At 36.6% G+C, this 20,239-nt stretch overlaps 1 protein-coding gene across 3 annotated transcripts in view; it reads left to right on the top strand.

Annotated features, from left to right (window-relative positions):
* Positions 1-1,132, top strand: part of LOC142318737 (uncharacterized) — a 53,994-nt gene extending 52,862 nt beyond the window's left edge. For all 3 annotated transcript variants that reach the window (XM_075355143.1, XM_075355142.1, XM_075355144.1), the window contains one exon: positions 761-1,132. The gene's annotated coding sequence lies outside the window, so the exon portion shown is untranslated. The remainder of the gene's footprint in view (positions 1-760) is intronic.
* The last annotated feature ends 19,107 nt before the right edge of the window (positions 1,133-20,239 follow it).

Here is a 20,239-nt window from a genome sequence, read left to right as displayed (position 1 = left end):
AAATTCTGCTTGATTAGGAATATGTAAATTTAGTATTTAGCCTTATTTTTATACTATAGCCTTCATTTGACCATGTGAAATATGATTCCATGCTATCACAATCATCATCTGGTGTTCTGTCTGGCAACAGGTCCCTTAGGAAACTGTCTCCATCCATTCCTGACCCTGTAAATTCTAGTCCTAACCTCATCTATTGATTTTATCCTTCTTCTGCTTTGCTTCCTTTCTCCTTCTACTGACCCTTCTGATCCAGTTGTCAAAATTCGACATCCACTAACCACATGTCGTCACCAGTTTTCTTTTCTTTTTTGTTCTACTTCTTGCATAATGCTCTTCTAACTAAATTTTTAAAAAAATAAGTTTTGGTTTTTTAACATAAACATTTCTATGAAGAGTTTCTTAGTGTAAAATAATTTTTAGATGAAACTGAAATTTTATTAAGCATTAAAGTTAATTTATGAGCTTACAAACTCTTCTAAGAGATTATGAGTTCATGATAAGTATGAACAGGAAATAAAATAGCTCTATTTTAATAATAAAGCTCTATTTTAATGATAAAGCCATCACTACAAAGTACACTTTGATGTCTGTTTCATATCATCCATGCTTTTCATTTATTAGTTCTACTGGAGCTTGTCATAATCATGACTAATTGAGAGTAAACTTTATTTGTATGTGAACTTACAGAAATTTAATTTAATTTAAATTATCCACATTTATGTTAATTGCTTATTTTATTATACTTTTATTTTCTTTGCAGGTATTAACTGCCGTTTTTATCATGAGTGGTGGAAACAAATAATTACAAAAATTGCAATGGTGTTCTGTATTCATTGCTTTGACACCGGAATATTATTTATATATTTTCATTAATATTTTTAAGTTACCATTACTGCCTTAATATTAAGTCACTTAAGAACTGTGCTAGTACTTAATGATGTGATATTGTGGAAAAAGTTGCTTTATTGTTATTATTGCTTTAATTTTCAGTTAAGTATTTGCCCTAATTTATAGTTGTAGCTGTTTTACGATAAAGTTGTAAGTTAATAATCTTTAATTTAATAAAAAATAAAACTAAAAATGTTAAATATTAAAAATTACAAAAATACATTATTGAATTAAAACTATATAAGTCTTAAATAAATTTATGTATTTCCATTGAATCGGTAATTATAACTGTTATAGTTAAATTGAAAATCATTATAATAAATGACATATTGAAAAAATTTCAAAGTAGCAAATGTCTGAAGCTTGTGAGATTTCACATTGGTCTGTAAGAGTGACACTAATATATTATCAGCAAAAAGAATTGACCATGGCTCAATAGAGTACTATGCTATAATAATAATAAGTACTATGCTAATAGAGTACAAAAACAGTTGTCCTAAAGTATCACATAGTTACAGACTCATTAGTTTAGTCCCTATATTTTGCAAGGTACTGGAAGATTTATACAGCCAAATTTTTATAGTTTTAATTGTTAAGGATTTATTTAGAAAATTAGTTTGGTTTTGTGTAGGGTGGTCAACTTCAAAGGCTTTAGAATCTATCTTATAATCAGTAATTGAAGGAAAGAATTATATAGCTCTGGCTCTTTATTGTTTTATTTTTATTCACCCTACCCCCCCGGGTCAGATCCACAACAAAGCAAAGCACAGCCCCAGGTGGTTGTCTACTCAAACGGGTCTCTCCGTTTGTCGGTCATATGTCTAGTCCGAAAGTCAGCCTGACCGTTAGATCTTTTCATTGCCTGCAATGACCCCATTCAGCAGAACAGAATTGATCACATGGACGTTCAACTTCCTTTTGGATGGCCGGGGGCCGGCCATGTTGCCGAGGAGCCTACTTCAGTGCTCGCACCATCGCTTCTGCACGATCAGATCTCGCACGTGTAAGGAAAACGTACGTGTCGTCGGTCCAGTCACACCCCCAAATACTTCACCGACACCATCTGGGATACTAAGACTCCGTCTACCGTGATCCGGATCGAAAAAAGAGAACGCCTGCCAGACAGACAGATGAATGTTGTTTTCTCAGGAGATAAGGTTAGCCCCCTATCCATCAACCAGTGCTGCATAACGTTGACTAAGTACTGACCCCTGAGGTATCCCACATGTCACTGGAAAAAGAGAGCTGCGAGTCCGTTGAATTGTAAAGCAGACGTCTTTCTTGCAAGTACCTTTGTACCATTAGCGTACATCGCTGCCCACCTGCTTGTTCCTTAGGACCTCGAACACTGCACCTCAGCGCAACGAGTTGAAAGCATTCTTTACATCAAGCATCACAACCACGGGTATGTTTCTCGTGCGCCAGGTACCAGCAGCCGCCGCCTCTACCAGCTGATATACACATTTTACCGCATCGGGAGCGGACCTCCCCTTACAAAAACCATACTGGTTCCAGGAGAATCCACCATTATGCTCAATTTCTCGCTTCAGCCTAACATCAAGCATCTTTTCCAACAATTTGCATAAAGAATTCGTCAGGCAGATCGGACGATAAGTGGGGGAGGCCCGTTGCCCTGGCTTCTGTAACAACACCAGGCGGGACTCTTTCCATGCCCTCAGAATGTAATCACCACACAACATATCGTTCATTATGTTCAAGAGTTCCACTGGGGTCTTCTCTACCAATATACGAACAATTTCTGGAGGAATGCCATCAGGACCCTGGCTCGTCCGGGGTCTTAGCCTCTTCCCCGCTAGCAATAGTTCGTCCATGCTGAAAATGGACAAGTTGTCGATGGCTATCTCCTCTTTCAGGGGGTCATTATCTGTAGGGAATATCACCTGTACAGCATCTAGTACTTGCTGCTCCGTGAGGACAGGAGCCCTCCTCCCAAATTTCCCGTTCACTATCCGGAAACCTTTTCCTTACGGGTCCTGGTTCACCATGTCGCAGAGATCTCTCCAACACCTGTTTTTGGCTTCCTTAACAGCAGCCTTGTATGTTGCCCTAGCCTTCACAAAACGTTGACGAGCCAAGGACTGAACCATCTTGAGAACCACGTCTTCCAGCCCGTTGAAACAACCTCCTGGTCGCCCATGCCTCCCTCCTAACGCGAACAATCTCATCATTCCACCAATAAGCATGTCGAGACTGTTTACAATGAATGAACACTCCTGATGCTGTGCATTCCTCCTGCTCGATCGTCACGAAGTGGTCCGGTGACAACGTACCGGCAAGGCGAGCCTGGATATTTTATGCAAAACGAATGCATCCACGTTTAGAGACTGTCTGTTCTCATGATCCCTTTGGAGTAACGAGTCTCGAACTCGATGATTAGGAGATCTGACATCAATTCTTCCTCTAAGACACTCCAGCTCATACAATCGTTAACTCTCTCCCCAGAAACAAATGTTAGGTCTATCGCCGAGGACGAAAATCCTCTAGCAATCGTCGCATCTTGCTCATTAATGCATACAAGGCCCATGGCCGCAGCGTGATCCCGAAGATGAAGCCTGCGGAGATCATTGACAGTGCCAGCGAATTCAACGGACTTCGCATTGAAATCCCCTGCGACCACCAAATTTTCATCTCGATGTCGGCAAACCTCCAGGAACAGATCATCTAAGAATGATATAAACTTCTCCGTGCCGGAGTTCGGGGAGCAGTAGCATGAAAAAACTGTCAACACTCTGAGGTTTGCCCAAATAAAGCCATTCCCAGAGACATTGCATATTACGGCCAGTCCAGGTCTCAAAAGGCCGATTGCTGTTATCGACGCACTATCCAATAACTACATCGAACTCGGAGGGATAGAGACAAGCGGCTAGAAGCACTACCTCGGCATAGTGGTTGAGGGCCACTTCTCAACAGACATAAAATGAACGCCTGCTTCTATTCGTGTTTAATTGGAGAAACTTCATTTTCGGTCAGAACAGTCATCGATCCTGTGAGCCTCCTAACCACAAATCGCACACTTCCTCGGGCTGGTGAACTGGGCCCGCCGATGTCCTTTCTGACCGCAATTAAAACACAGTTCAGTGCGGTCGGGTCGTTCGCAAGTTGAGGACATGTGCCCAACCCATAGCACCGAAAGCATCTCTCTTCTCGATCACGCATCCGGTACCTGCAGTGCACCCAGCTAGTCTTTACACGCGTCACAAACAGTTTCTTGGCCGCTCCATAAGACGTAATAACGGTCGCATTTTGTGTCTTTCCAAACGCTGAGCGTAGTGAGGATATACGAAAATCTACATCTGCCCCAACCGTCTGTCTCGCTGCTTCCGCAACTTCGGTCTCACTCACATCATTCTCAATGTCGAGGATGTGAACCGTACGTCGACTATCCTTTGTCTTTAAATCTACCTTCAAATTTGACGCACTGCCACGAAGAACTGTTTTTAATGGAAAACTTTCTCAGCACCCCTCACTCTTCTACATAGTTTTCCTCCAGCGACATGACACAAGGACATGATATCACCGACTTCCCGATCCGCCATTGACTGCTTCACATTTTTTAACCGCTCAACATATGACTGTGAGAAAGCACGGACAACAGCTGTGCCGCTCTCCATCACTGTTGGGGTGGAGCGTCGTACAGGAGGGGGAATTATATCACGCCTCCCGACTGTAGGTTTGTGCTGAACCACCTTGATCCCAGTCCCCAATCGACCAAATAAATATAAAACTAGCTTTCAACAACGACCAATTTTATCAGCCGGTTGTAAAAATAAAGGTGCGGGAGACACCCTCCAATATCCTTCAATGATTCCAAGATTGTTTCCAGGGCTACAGTCTCCCGGCCCCAGAATCATAGTATATAGTGAAACGGTTGTTCGTCGACAATTCCTCACTTCGTCCTAAAAATCGGGTACTACAATATCACCTGCTGCAACTCCAGGGCACATTCCAATGACCCTCTCACATAGTGTTAAGAGATGAATAAATCCACATGTATCTCACCTCAGATGAAGACTTTTCCATAACACAATCTACTAGCACCATTACACTGGCTGGCCAGTGCACACTCACGACATCAAGCAACATGACAGGATGACATTCAGATCACGGTCCTTCGTTGGCGGTGGAGAGGGGGGTTGCGTCGCAGCATCTAACACAGATTGAGCAGCTCCACAGTCTTTCCCCAGCGACTCTTGTAGTCCAGATCAGGCATCCATGTTCAATGCCCTCGCTAAATCCACCATAGTCTCCAAGCTATTTTTAATCTCACATTTTGTATTCAGAGTTACCTGTACCAAGCCGTGCGGTATCCCAACCTCAGCAAAACGTTCTTGAAGGGCGGTATGATTGCATAGCCTGTCAACATACAATATTCCTTTCCACTTAGCACAGCATGGCTCCCGTCAAGGCTCCCAGCTGATGAATCATCCCGTAACTCTACGATCAGTGCATCAGAAACTCTTCCAACAGCATGCTGCCTCCTATTGTGGTCTACCAGGGTGCGGAGACCATAACTGTAACCGTTTACAAGTCTATTTAATTTCCTCCACATAATCATTGTCCACCTCAACCTCACTCGGAACCAGAGTCATGCCCCGTACAGCCTCTGGTGATAATGGTGGATAATCTCTATCGTATGTCTCCTCCTGTACGCCCTTTTCAGAAGAGTCATCTAACTACTGTGCAGAGTATCCCTAGAGGCCTTCCTGACAGACTCTCCCGCCTGAATTGATCACCCATCCTGAAGGGTATGGGAGACATCCTGCGATTCATCAAATCAATTAATTGTAACTTAAACTAATGAATCTTTATTTTATTTTCCTTAAAACGACTGTGTAGAATTTTTTGTATATATTTCTCCAATTTTTCTGGTGTGGGATAAATTTCAGTTTTGATGACTATTAGTATCTCTTTTATTTGTACGATTTGCTTTGTTTTTTATCTGGTTCACACTTTTCTCTTCCAATACAGAAATCAAATAATGTTTTAAAAAAATTCCAACACATTATGATGTTTTACAAACAATTTTTTAATCTATCCCAGTTTTAACACAATTTTGAAAAAAAAATAAAATTTTTTTTTAATTAACAAACCATTTGACTACAAATCAATTTTGACACAAGTTTATATTTACGGAAACTTAATACAATTTCACCTCGTTACTAACCAGTTTAGCTTTGCAATAAGAAGTCTTAAGTCTAGCTTTATTTTAGGTGAGGACAGATTAACTTAACTGTTGTCTCACAGGATCCATTTTTGGTCCAGTTTTATTTATAACAGTGAATGTTCTGCCTTTGTATATGTTTCTTAGTATATGTTTGTACAAAACTCTCAGGATCTTTCTTTTGCATCTTGAAGGTTAGGAACTAAACTCAAAGCCAGAAAACTCTTCAAATAACACATTATCTCCTGTTTCAGAGTAATTTAATTTATGGTTTGCGTGTGTAGAATAATATCTCTTTATCAAAGTTTTTACAAGTTATTTTATCAAAAAAGAAAGCATTCTTAAGGAAAATCACAAACTCATGTATTGGACTAAAAATGATATGACCATAATAAATGTATTTATACACATTTATACCTAAAATACATTAAGATAATTTGAAATTATACACCCAAAGAGATCAGAAACATGAGCATTTTAAAGATTCTCATTACCAGATTGTCTTTTAGAAGTAAGTAATAATCGATACTGACCCATGGGGCCAAGCTTATCGTATAGTAACTAAGAAGTTCGGCAGATGATTACCTATTTTGGATAAGGCTAATGCTGAAATGCATGTGGCGAGATTGTTCCCTAGCATGATAGCCGATGATAGTGGACCCACACCATGTGAGAGCAGGAGATTTACTATAGATGAACTGCAACTAGCGGCCAAAAGTCTGGCTTTAAAGAAGAGCCCTGAACCGGACAGAATCCCTGCAGCGGTGATCAAAGGTTTAGTCCAGAAGACTCCCTGGGAAGTATTAGAGGTTGCCAGTTACGGTTTGGAGAGAAGAGTTTTCCCCGCGTGTTGGAAAGAGGCCAGGGTGGTGCTCCTTCCTAAAGGTGCACCCATGGAGGAGGACGCCACTTACAGACCCTTGAGCCTATTGAATAGCATGGGGAAACTCGTGGAAAAAATGCTGGCGGGCCGTATTATTCGGGAACTCGAACAGAAAGTCAGGATTAGTCCAAACCAGTATGGTTTCTGGCGGGGGCGGTCCACTGAGAAGGCCATCTGTAGGATTTCAGACTGGGCTAATGAAGTCAGAAGAGGCACATGGCGCACAAGACGCATTCCATTAATGATTTCACTTGACATAAAGAATGCCTTTGGCTCAATCAGTTGGAGTCACATAAATAGGGCAATGGCCACAAAGGGATTGAGCCCTTATATATGTATGCAAATCGAGGACTATCTTTCTGATAGAAGATGTTTGATTGAAGCCCAGGAAGGAAGAATTCATTTTGAGATGGAAGGTGGGGTGCCACAGGGATCGGTCCTGGGGCCGCTGCTATGTTGCTAGTTATAGATGATCTCCTGCACAGAATGTTCCCTGCTGGAGTTGAGGTTTTGGCATATGCAGATGATCTCGCTGTACTAGTTGAGGTAGACTTCTAGCTTAGTTCCTGAGGGCGACGTGGTAGCTGCAGGTGTCCGTTGTCTTCATTCTGAAGGCATAAACACGAAAAACTATCTCGGGGTGAACTTTACCGATGCAGATGTCCCTCGGGGCATCTACATCGGAGGCATCTCTGCGGGGCCTGGACTGAGAGCTGTGGTGCGCAATCAGTTTGAGGGCGAGAAGATGTCCTCCGTTAAAACCACTACTGGCTAGGAACGGAGGGGGTGGTGTAGCGACCGGACACGCTACGAGGTGGGATCTTCTCCCCTCGGGGGGTAATCGAGATGTACTAGTTGAGGGCAGGACGGTAATTAAGGTCCAAGAGAGGGCGAACGCGGCCACTCAGATCATTAATGAGTGGATGATTTCTAGGGGTCTGCAGTTGTCACTGGAAGAAGAGTACTGGATCCTGTTACTATTTTCATCAATGGTAAAGTTATGGAAGAGGTGCAAATGTATCTACAATTCCTTCCAGAGGAATTGTAGATACACTGACCATATAAGTAACATATGTAGGAAGGCTGAAGCAATGGTAAAGAGTCTTAACATTATAATGGCAACGCAGAATGGCCCTAGAGCATCAAAACGCAGATTGTTGGTGTCAACGATAGTATCCTCGTAGATGTATGCTGTTCCCGCATGGAGTCACGCTATAGATATCAGGCGTAACAAGGTTAGCGAGGGTACATAGGAGAGGGCTCCTAGGTGTGGTGGCCGCGTATAGGATAGTGTCCTATGAAGCCCTTTGTGTTCTCGCCGGAGTACTGCCGATAGACCTCATCGCGAGATATAGAGTCGAAAGATCAAAGGGCAGAGCAGATCAAGAGGCCAAAGATGAAGTCAATACTACCTGGCAGGAGAGGTAAACTAATAGCGGTGTGGGGCGCTGGACAAGACAACTCATCCCGGAGATCGAACCATGGATAAGAAGAGATTTTGGCGAGATAGATCACTTTTTAACGCAATTTTTCACCGGGCATGGCTCATTTAATAATTACTTAAATAAAGTAGGAAGGAGAACAGAGGCAATCTGCATGTATTGCGAAGAGATCGACGATGCAGAACATACTTTCTTCATATGTGAAAGATGGGCCGCCCCCAGATTTGACATGGCGATCGACGGGATGACTCCCGAAGCTATAGTACCTTTTATGACTAGCTGGGAATCCAACTGGAAGAAAATAGCCTGTTACACCAGACAGATCTTATCGCAGAAAAACATCGACGAAAGGAGACTGGGTTTTTGATTTAGGTTAGGGAAAGGAGGCCTCAGCGGGGAGGGCCGGCATGCCGAGGTGTGTCGGTTCCAATGAGCCGCTGGGGACTCCTGGGGATATAGTTTAGGGAATAATAGAATAATAAAACACAAGATATAAAAAAAATACCTCGACACCACGTCACGACACTCCAAGTATGGCGTGGTGTCTGAAAGGGGCATATAAAATAAAAGATTACTCTCAAAAACAGCTACCGGTAGGCCGACCTGCCATGCCAGTATATAGCTGGTAGGCGGGAAGGCCTATTTGAGTATAAAGACACTCCCCTGGGTGGCGTAATACCAACAAGTCGGTCCGGCCCAGGGGAGCTGAGAGAGAAAAAAAAAAAGAAAAAAAAAGAAAAGGCATTTCAGAAGAGGCCTATGGTATTCCCTGCATGTCGTAGTAGGAGGCGAGTTTAAGTATGTATACATCCTGTAGTTACGGGTACGATAGAACAAGACTACTTATTCTCCCCGGCCAGTCGTAGAAGGTGACTGAAATTGAGCCACAATTCTATTCTGTCCCATAACTAAATTGGATAGGCTGATGCCCTGAAGAATTGCTGACTGTAAAATAGCCTACAGTATTCCCTACCCATTGTAACAGGAAATAAAGGGTTAAAACATCTTGTATATGTCAAAAAAAGAAAAAAAAGTTAATAGTATATTCATTAATTTTATATCCAAAGATATACAAGTGAATGTGTTTAAAATAGAGTGATTAGATATTTTCTCTGATGATCTTATCAAGAAAAATGCCTACGATAACAAAAAAAATTATTAAAGTAACAATAAAATTATTATAAATTCTGTTTCGTAGCAATAATTAAAAAATTATTAAAAAATAAACATTCACATTCATTATAAAATTTTGACAGTAGAAGACATGATTTCATAATTTATAGAAATATTGAAAATTAACTCAAAAAACGTTATAACACAATGAGTAACAGCGGATAGAGACCTGTAATTACTTTATATTTTTTTCAACATTTTATTCTCTGCATACTGGATTAAAATAAGGTAAGTGGAAAATGTAATTTAACATTTATGTATTTAATATTTCTGAAATTCTTTTTATATTTATTTAGTAATTTAATATTACTTTTTTTATCAATTTTTATCCTATGATGTATATATATTTTTTTACTAAAAACACAAACAATTTTAATTACCACCTTACCATACATTTGTCATACAAAAAAGGCTATATAATATGGATGCATTGGAAGGTTTATAAATATACAAATATAAAAAATCGCTCAGTTCAAACTCATTAATGGACAAATAAACTTTGAAGATTAATAGAATTTAATTAGCTCAGGCCTAGACTTAGTAACATGACAATTTGCTTGCGTGGTTCTTTTAAATATGTACTTTAATATGTAATATTGTGGTGAGACGTTATGTATTTTTTGTGAGTAAGACTGACGCAAAACGTTAATTGTGGTTATTTTCATTCCCTGATGATGCTGATACATTGATGCGGCGAAACATGTAGGTAATTCTATGACAAATATATTGTAAGACGATAATTAAAATTATGTATGTTTTTAGTAATATATATATCTATATATATATATATATATATATATATATATATATATATATATATATAGTGTTAAATACAAAAATGTTAATTATGATATATTATTAATTATATAGTTTCAAAAGCAGATACATTCAAGAAATGTAAATTTTTCAGGAGCTGAAAAACTGTTCTTTCAAAATTATGAAATGATAAAACATTGTGACTTATTTGAGAAATAGTATTAGGGTAGAGTAAATTTTGCATACTGAAATTTAACTTCTTAATGATTTTACTTTAAGAGACATTTTCAAACTTTATGTTTATATATGTTTTTGAAACCCAATCTGGATCTATCTAGTTTTGATATAAACTTAAAACCATAATAATTATATAAAACACATGATTATTTCTTCTAGTTATATTTAAAAGTGAAGACAAATTTTGATTCTTATGTAATTATGTAGCAGATTTTATTTAAAACCTCAAATAAAATAAAGATTTTGGTAAAAATGTCCAATGCAATAAAATTCTATACAAGTATATTTGGAACTTCCTCTGTTCTTCACGTGGTTCACGGATTGATATCTCATTTTCTATTGCCGTTTCTAACGCACCATCAAATAATTCCTTATAAAATGTTAAATTTCTCCATTGTTTACCAGAAATGGTTTGATAGTAATTTCTTCACATCATTTTTGTTTTTAGAAATTAGCATGTTCCCTTTTCGATCATATTTGGCTGAGGAACACCTTTAATGACTTTTCCAGGTTCGCAAATACTTATACATTTTCTAATGTCATTACGGCAATTGACCTCACCACGTGTTAGTATATTATTACCTTTCTTGTTCCTTCTGAATTTTAATCTTTTTTGAGAGTTAAATTTAAGACGCCACTTCCCGGGAGGTTTAATTACTGTTTGGACAACACTCTTTTATAATCAAATATGATATCTTTTAATGAGACTACAGTTCCAAAATCTGAAAAACAACATCGCACTACACATGGTTAACAATATAACATTCTTAGCTTTAATTTATTTTTCAATGCGACCGAAAACTCTGTCTGCAGGCAGAGACGAGTGGCCAACTACAGGAAAAACTAGTAGCAATTGTTTAACATTTTTGGGAGCAAAATTCATAAACCACACAGACAACATTCCAACCACGGTCGTGTTCTTTCTTTGCCCCCCCCCCCCCCCCCCGACAACCATCACAGGCAAAGCGAATTTCTCTAATATATTGTGGAATTTGAAGTTTTGTTAAGCAGTGGTACAATGCTGATATTTCGTTAGATCCTTTGTTATAATCGGCTTCATTCTATTTATTGATGAAGACATTTTCTTTTGTTTGTTTGCTTTTAGAGCTGCCAACTATAATTGTGAAATTGCATTTGTGTAATGTTCTCAAATAATAAGCAATTTGATCAGGGATGAGTGGTGAACCTGATTTTTTTGACAACTAAAAGAAATAGTTAAAAGATTCTCGTTTTCTTCTTTCAATAGATAGTAAAAGGCTTTGTATTTCAACTGATGAATATCTTTTCCTATAAGAAGTCGCTTTAATGTTTCACTCGTTTTATTTTTTCCTTCCAAGAAATACAGGTTGAAAATTCGTCAACCCGTGGCCTATTAAAACCAATGTTGAACCGCGTTCTAAAAATATGATGAAAATGTAAATAACATTAGTAACAAACACCATTTTTTTATTACAATAGTGTATCAATAGAGGCCTTCTGGCATACTTGAACTTTTTCTCTCTTAGGGACTTTAAAAATAAAATATTAAATATAAAATATAAAATATTATATTAAATATAAAATATTTAATTTTTGGACAAGGAACAAACTCCTTTTGTATTAATAACAGTATTAATAAAATCGTAACAGTACGATTTTTTTCTTGTAATGTTGGCTTCTGTATATTTTACAATAAAATTATCTTGTGTTAGTTTCATGTAATTTTCTTGCAATCGTAAGTCTGTTTTTTATGATCGTAAGTTATTCTTCTGGGCATTCTGGGAGCTCCATATTTGTCAGAAAACCGTGGTCTTTAGTCATTTGCAAAACCTGTAGAAAGGTATAAAACATGTAGGCATATTTTATAAACTGAAAATTTATTGCTAAATCACACATTTCTTAATATGAATAACAAAGGAGTATTAAATTGTACAGCACTAGAAGCCTTATAGAGAATAACCAAACAAAAACTAATAGCATTGGCCTACACGAGCAAATTGCTAAAATTAGGATATGCATCTAACAGTAAATAACCTGCGTTAAGATTGTTTTGTTATAAAAATTAATGTTGTAAAACTGCTTTCTTAACTTTAGGTCTACACCTATTTAAAAAGAAAAAATCCTAATAAATCACAAACAGCTTTGTCTTTTTTCCATACTTCGCTTCCATAGTCTTCGTTTGTAAGCTTATTCCGTTTTCACAGTTCCAGCGGAGTGGTGTTTGGCTGTTGTGCGCATGCGCATATAGGAAGCTTCATGCGAGGCTACAAGGGAGAGAGCACTGTCGCTCCCGCAATGCCGACCCTGGCGTGCTGGTGGAAGATATTTTTTTTTTACTTCGCATGTGTATGGAATGTTCCTTTTTCGTTTCCTTTTCTAGTTTAGTCGAAGGAATATGAAAGTTGTTTAGTTGTTTCAGTAGTGATCAGAAGATGGCGGAAAGCAAGGGCTCTTTGATTGCTAAATCTGTACAAAGACACGCTGGAAGGGCGAAACAGAAGGTAATTAGTATAAAATAATTATGTATTTGTTTCTGTGTACATAGAGCTTTAAATTAAGTACCATTGGACTATAGTGTTTTTAAGCGTTATAGTTTTTTAACATTTTAAGTTATCTAATTATACTAAAAAAATATTATCTGCATTGACATTTTATTATTTATTCGGCTAAACCGACTACGGTTTTAAGCACAATGTGCTTAAAAACCGTGTAATATATTCTTTAATGTGATAAAAATGTAGAATTAGATTATTATCCTGCTTCCAGCTATTATATTTGATTCATTTTTATTTTACAGAAAACTTAACCGTGGCTATAAAAAGCCCCAGAAAAAAAAATTTCTAAAGCAGCATCTCCACGAGCAGCCACTGACGGACACTAAGAATACAGATTGCAACTTTCAGCTCAATTAATTACATAACCTCAACAAGGGTTCGAGCCATATGGTATCATCTGTAATTCAAGGTCAACTGGAAAGTTATCTGGTTTTGCAACAAACCGGAGACTTTATACATGATTTTTTTTAAGGATCTGTCTGGTCTTAAATCGTATGATATTTACGGTGCATATACAAGATGATGAACTGCTAGAATATGCAAAAATATAAAAACTAAAAATGTTGGTTTTATGTCGTTTTGAAACTACATACAATTAGTTATAATCATTATTAAAATATATCTTAGATATATATATATTATAATATGTATAATTATAATTTTAAATAAGGTAAATTTCTATTTTATATGTACATATTTTCATTATATGTACAATAACATCATTATTTTTGATTTTAGAAATTACGATCTTCCGTTTTCGATCATATTCGGCTGAGGAACACCTTTAATGACTTTCCCAGCCAGTGAACCAGATGGTGCTGTGAGCATTGCATGGGGCGGCTAAAAAGCTCGCTCTTTCTTTTAGAGGCCTCCGAGCTTTCCGAGGGCTCCATTGATGTTTGTCCATCACTCTCTCTTCATCATCACGTCGTCTTCTTTCCTAATTCCCTAAATGGGAATTTTCTCTGTTTCAACTTTTACCGTCGGTGCATTATGTTTAAACGACTTGTGCTAGATAGTTTACTTTCCTTCCATTTTGACCGGTTGAGAGCTGATTCTCAGGTCTTTTGCTTGGAGACATCCACTTTATTTCTATGTTTGTTTTGGAATAATTTCTGTAAAGGACAATTTTTCAATTTGTCATTGATGATACGTTTCACCATATTCGCTAGATCTGGTGTCAATTCAGAGATTGCGACTTTTAGTTTAAAGCAGTCTGCAGGAGCTGCAGCAACCATAAGGTGCAACATTCGGTGACTTTTCTAGCTTCGAAGTAGTTGAAGTTTTAAATAGTTTCTCTTGGATTGCTAATTCCTCCGTATAAATTGTACAGTTTCACGATCTCGCTAAGTGATGCCCATGGCAGTTGACACAAACCGGCGGATCCCTGTACGGGTCGTCCGGATATAATGGGTCACCAAAAGGACAGATCTGTTTCCTAGTGCATCTCGCCGCTATATGTTCGAATTTCTGATATCCAAAAAACACCGCAATAGTGATGATGGTTAAACATCTTAAGGAATTTTTCTCATACTTCTCCGTTGCATCGTGTGTTCAGACGATGACATGCAACAATTCCTTGTCCATAAGAGTTCCTCTACAATTTCGTCTTCTGTGGTGTTCAACAAATCCCTTCACACAACTACTCCCTTGAAGGTATTTAGCGTACCATGCGGTAACACCTCAAAGTTTATACGTCCTATCTTCTTGGCCTTCAGTAGCGGCGATGATTGTAGGTCATTAACGGTTTCAACGAACAGTTCCACAGCAAAATTCTTTGCCTCCTTAACAGGTCCTCCTGCAGCTTCTGTGATCCAGATTTTAGGATCTTCTTCTTTCCTCTTTATCACCAAAAACTATACCACCAAACTCAAAGCACCAAAGGCTCTCCTAGATGGGCATTTTTATGTGGATTCTCTGCCACAGAAATCGTAAAAGTTAAATGTTTCCATGAATAAAGTGACGCCATTCAATATGTCGCATGGTGCGTTGGATATGCACAGGAGCATTGATCCTGCCTGAGTTTTCCCAGTTAGCCGCTTCCTACAGATTTAACCCGAGCCGGGGAGTCAGGTACTATATGATCGATCTGCTATACGGACATCCCAGCGCTCGCAAATAGTAGTAAGGGCTCTTACTACTGTGAAATATAGACTATGTAGTCCTATTTAAAAAAAAAAGGCAATTGAATAATAAATTGCATAGCTAACATTTAAAATATTTTAATTTTGTCTATATTGTAAAAAATATATCTAGGTAATATTTATTTGTCTTTTATATAATCGTAATTTTAATTACAATTATAAAATAATCTCTATTATTTTAATGTTTTTAATTTTTTTTTGCAGATAAGATGTATAATTGATCTATAACAAGCCATCTTATAAACATATTTCTTCAATTAATAATAGAATTATCAATTTCTTTGATTATATTCATAACGGTATATATATATATATATATATATATATATATATATATATATATATATATATATAAAGGTAATCCCTATTTTTTAACCGACTAGGTTCGCCGGAGAACTGGTAATGTTGTTAACTTATGTTTGTTCCCATAAATCCGATCAATTACAATTAAATTTTATCAAACCAAGTTTTTATATTATTTTATTAAATGTGTCGGGGACGTACATAATAAATTAATAATTACATTTGTCTTCCGTAATTTTTTTTTTATATACACGTTATTAAATCTAATACATAAGCAGTATGAAATGTTAAAATACCATCAAAACAACTGAAACGTTTATTTTAACTTAACGTAATATGAAATAAAAATTAAGATTAAATTTTTATACAAACTGATAACGGAATACTGACCTTTTATGTTTTATTTTCAGACGGTTTTGTCTTTTGGAGAGGACCCGACCCACCCGATAGGAGTTAGAAGACCCAATCAGGCGTACAGATGGGAGATAGAAGACCCAATCAGCCGTACAGATCCTGTAAGTGACATACCCACCGGACGTGACCCACCGGACTTGACCTTCCAGACTTGACCCTGGACTGGAGTGTGGACTGGATGTAGACTGGGTAGTGGACTGGACCCATCGGACGTGACCCACCGGACGTGACCTACCGGACTTGCCCCTGGACTGGAGTGTGGACTGGGTAGTGGACTGGACCCACCGGACGTGACCCACCAGACATGACCCACCAAACTAGACTGACAAACAGAACTAGATTAGGCGTACTGAACCACCGAACTTGACATACCGAATTGACTCACCTAACTTGACTCAGCTAACTTTAGGACACAATGAACTTCAGATCAGGCGTACAGAGGATCCGATCCAGGAGACAAGATCTCTAAGGTTAATATTATTGTTAAAATTTGATTGTAATCTAAGGTTAATATTATTGTTGTTAATATTATTATTATCCATTCCACCATACTATTATACAGCTATTACAGATTACCATTTTTAATTCGCAAATATAATATCATTAATACCTGGAAAAACAAAAACAAGTGACATGGGAAAATTAATTACACATTAGTTAAACCGTATTATAATTTTTGTATTAGAAAATTAAATTTAAAAAAAAAAAGGTTGTATTTAGATTTTGATGGTATTTTAACATTTAACAAGAAATCTCACTGAATAAGTGTTTAAGAAAATTAATTTATTATGTATAAACTCTCAACACAATTAATAAAATAAAAATATACGTAAACAAAAAAAATACTATCAGCCTACAGATATAAAAAAAAGCTTGTCAAATTAAAAAAGTTTTTTTAATTTCATGATAAATATTGTCTTTCCATTTTTAGTTTAACTGAAAATTTCTCTACAAATACTATTCATAGAATATAGTTTACATTTTATTTTTGCTCTAAAAAAGTGTATGTATATATACATATGCCCGTCACTGGACAACTAAAGAACAGATATCGACTTTCTTTAACATTCAAGTTAAGAAAGGCTGTCTCCTTTCTTTAACATGTATGCAATAATAGGTTTGAAAATATGTATGACTAAATCTTTTTTTCTTGATGCCCATTACTTATATCATTAAAAAAAGTTAATAAAAAAATTTGTTTGACTGGCTGCTCTGATTGCTGGCATTCATTGATACTCTTTTTTGCTGAACAATCATTCTCTAGTTCATTCATTTAAAAGCCTTCTTTTTAAGTATGATCTCTCTTAAAAATTTATTTTAGCACCTTTATTTTTATGATGTAATTTTTTGATCTTCTCACTTATGAAAAGAACAGAACTATATTTCAAGAGAAACAGTTATTTAGTTATTGAACACCAAGGTCGAAAATGACAGAGAAACATTGAACAGTAGACTTGTAATATTAGCAAACAGAAGTACTTAGCTGGAGAAAACAATCAAATAAAAAGGGCAAAGTGGCTGCAAAAGAAATTATGTGTATATGTGTAAAATGAACTGTTACCAAAAATTAGTGAATTACAACAGAAGGACATTTTTAAGGCTTACTGGGATTCAATAAAGGGTCACAATTTAAAAACACAGTTTACGTCCTACAATGAAGTAACATTACAAAAAAGAGGTATGAATGGTACAAAACCAAAAGAAAATTCTTTTCATTATAGTTTAATAAATGATGTAAAAATAAGGATGTGTAAAGTTATGTTTTTAAACATATCTAATACAGTCATAGTTAATGCAATTAAAAAACAAGAATCTGGATGAATCGTAGAAATAGATAAAAGAAGATGGCATACACTTGCTATGAAAGACCGAAGGAGATAATGCAAAATGTTATTCAACACATAAATGTTATACTGAAAAATTACAGCCATTATTCATGCTTGAAAACTAAGAAACCATTTTTAAGATCCATTTTCGATCCAAAACCAATATCACAGTTAAAATACAAAGACCTACTTAAATATTTACAATCACAGTGTCATCTGTTTTATCAAAACGTAAGTAACTGCAGTGAAGTAAATGATTTCCCTGAAGAAGAAAGTGATGAAGACTATAGGAAGTAATTATTTTTAATGAAAGATTTAGTTTAGAACATTAGTTTTATTAATAAAACTGTGCTCATTTTGTAGATATTTTTGCTATTTTATCATTTTTTATTAATTTTCAATGTTTTGTGAAATTTTATTGTACAATAGATAATATTACTACTGAAGAAATGATATTTTTTAGTTCTTTGTAAATTTTTGTTGAATGGCCATAGCAATATTATGTTGTATTACACTTGTTTGTTTGAGCAATATAATTTTATAATTACCCTTTTCTTTTAATTTTAACAATGTTACAATATTTTACAATATTTTTATTTCACAATGCTTTCTTTGCAGTCAGTTTGCAATAAGCTGACTGAAAACATGATATTAACTGCCATTTTTATCTAGACTGGTGGAAACAATTACAAAAATTGCAATGGGTTCTGTATTCATTGCTGACACTGGAATATTACTTATTTATTTACATTGGTAATTATAAATTTCCATTACTTCCTTAATATTAAGTCACTTAAGAACTGTGCTGTGCTGTGAACTTAAGAACTTAATGATGTGATATTGTGGAAAAAGTAGATGTCATATTGTGGCGACTCAAGAATCAGTAGCATATATTAATTTGTTAAATCTTTGTAATTTTTGGTGTTGTGTTCTGGTGCCATACGCTAAATAAATGTGGAAAAAGTTGCTTTACTGTTGTTATTATTGCTTTAATTTTCAGTTAAGTATTTTCCTTAATTTATAGTTGTACCTGTTTTATAAGTTATAAGTTAATAATCTTGAATTTAATAAAAAATAAAACTAAAAGTGAGAAATATTAAAAATCACAAATAGATCTTAAATTAAAATTATATAAGTCTTAAATAAATTTATGTATTTCCATTGAATTGGTAATTATAACTGTTATAGTTTGAAAATCATCATAATAAATGACACAAATTGAAAAAATTTTAAAATAGCAAATGTCCGAACCTTGTGAGATTTCACATTGGTCTGGAAGACTGATATATAATATATTATCAGCATATTATAAAGAGAATTGACATGGCTCAATAGAGTACTATGCTAACTATTCTATGTACAAAAACAGTTGTCCTAAAGTATCATAGTTACAGACTCATCAGTTTAGTCCCTGTATTTTGCAAGATACTGGAAGACTTATTGTACAGCCAAATTTTTATAGTTTTAATTGATAAGGATTTATTTAGAAAATTAGTTTGGCTTTTGTGTAGGCCATCGACTTCAAAGGCTTTAGAATCTTGTATTCTGTAAATTATATAGGTCTGGTACTTTTTTATTTTTTATTTTTTTCGCCCTATTCCTGGGCCAGATCCACAACAAAACAAAGCACAGTCTCAGGGCGTTGTCTACACAAACGGGCCTCCCCGTCCGTCGGTCGTATGTCTAGTCCGATTGCCTGCAATGACCGCCATACAGCAGAACAGAATTGATCACATGGACGTTCAACTTCCTTTTGATTGACTGGCGGCCGGCCACGTTGCCGAGGAGCCTACTTCAGTGCACGCACAATCGCTTCTGCACGACCAGATATCTCTCGCACGTGTATGGAAAACGTACGTCGTCGATCCAGCCACACCCCCAAATACTTCACCGACACCACCTGGGATACTAAGACTCCGTCTACCGTGATCCGGATCGAAGAAAGAGGACGCCTGCCAGACAGACAGATGAATGTTGTTTTCTCAGGAGATAAGGTTAGCCCCCTATCCATGAACCAGTGCTGCATAACGTTGACTAAGTACTGACCCCTGAGGTATCCCACATGTGACTGGAAAAAGAGAGCTGCAAGTCCGTTGAATTGTAAAGCAGACATCTTTCTTGCAAGTACCTTTGTAACTGCAAGGGTACTTGCAGGTGGACCTGCTGTCCACCTGCTTGTTCCTTAGAGCCTGCACACTGCACCTCACACTGCACCTCAGCGCAACGAGTTGAAAGCATTCTTTACATCAAGCACCACAACCACGGGTATGTTTCTCGTGCGCCAGGTGCCGGCAGCCGCCGCCTCTACCAGCTGACATACACATTTTAGACACGGAATTACTTTTTTATTAGTGTTTTTTTAATTTTCAAACTATTCAGTGAATTTTTAGTGAATTGAAATAGCTATAATTTACTTTTTATAAGGTGTTATCAATAGTGAAGAAGTATAAACTGAGT

This window comes from Lycorma delicatula, chromosome 2 (assembly GCF_047948215.1).
Source record: "Lycorma delicatula isolate Av1 chromosome 2, ASM4794821v1, whole genome shotgun sequence".
NCBI lineage: Eukaryota > Metazoa > Arthropoda > Insecta > Hemiptera > Fulgoridae > Lycorma > Lycorma delicatula.
Note: the sequence above shows the minus strand (reverse complement) of the source record. Positions and strands in the feature narration are given on the sequence as shown.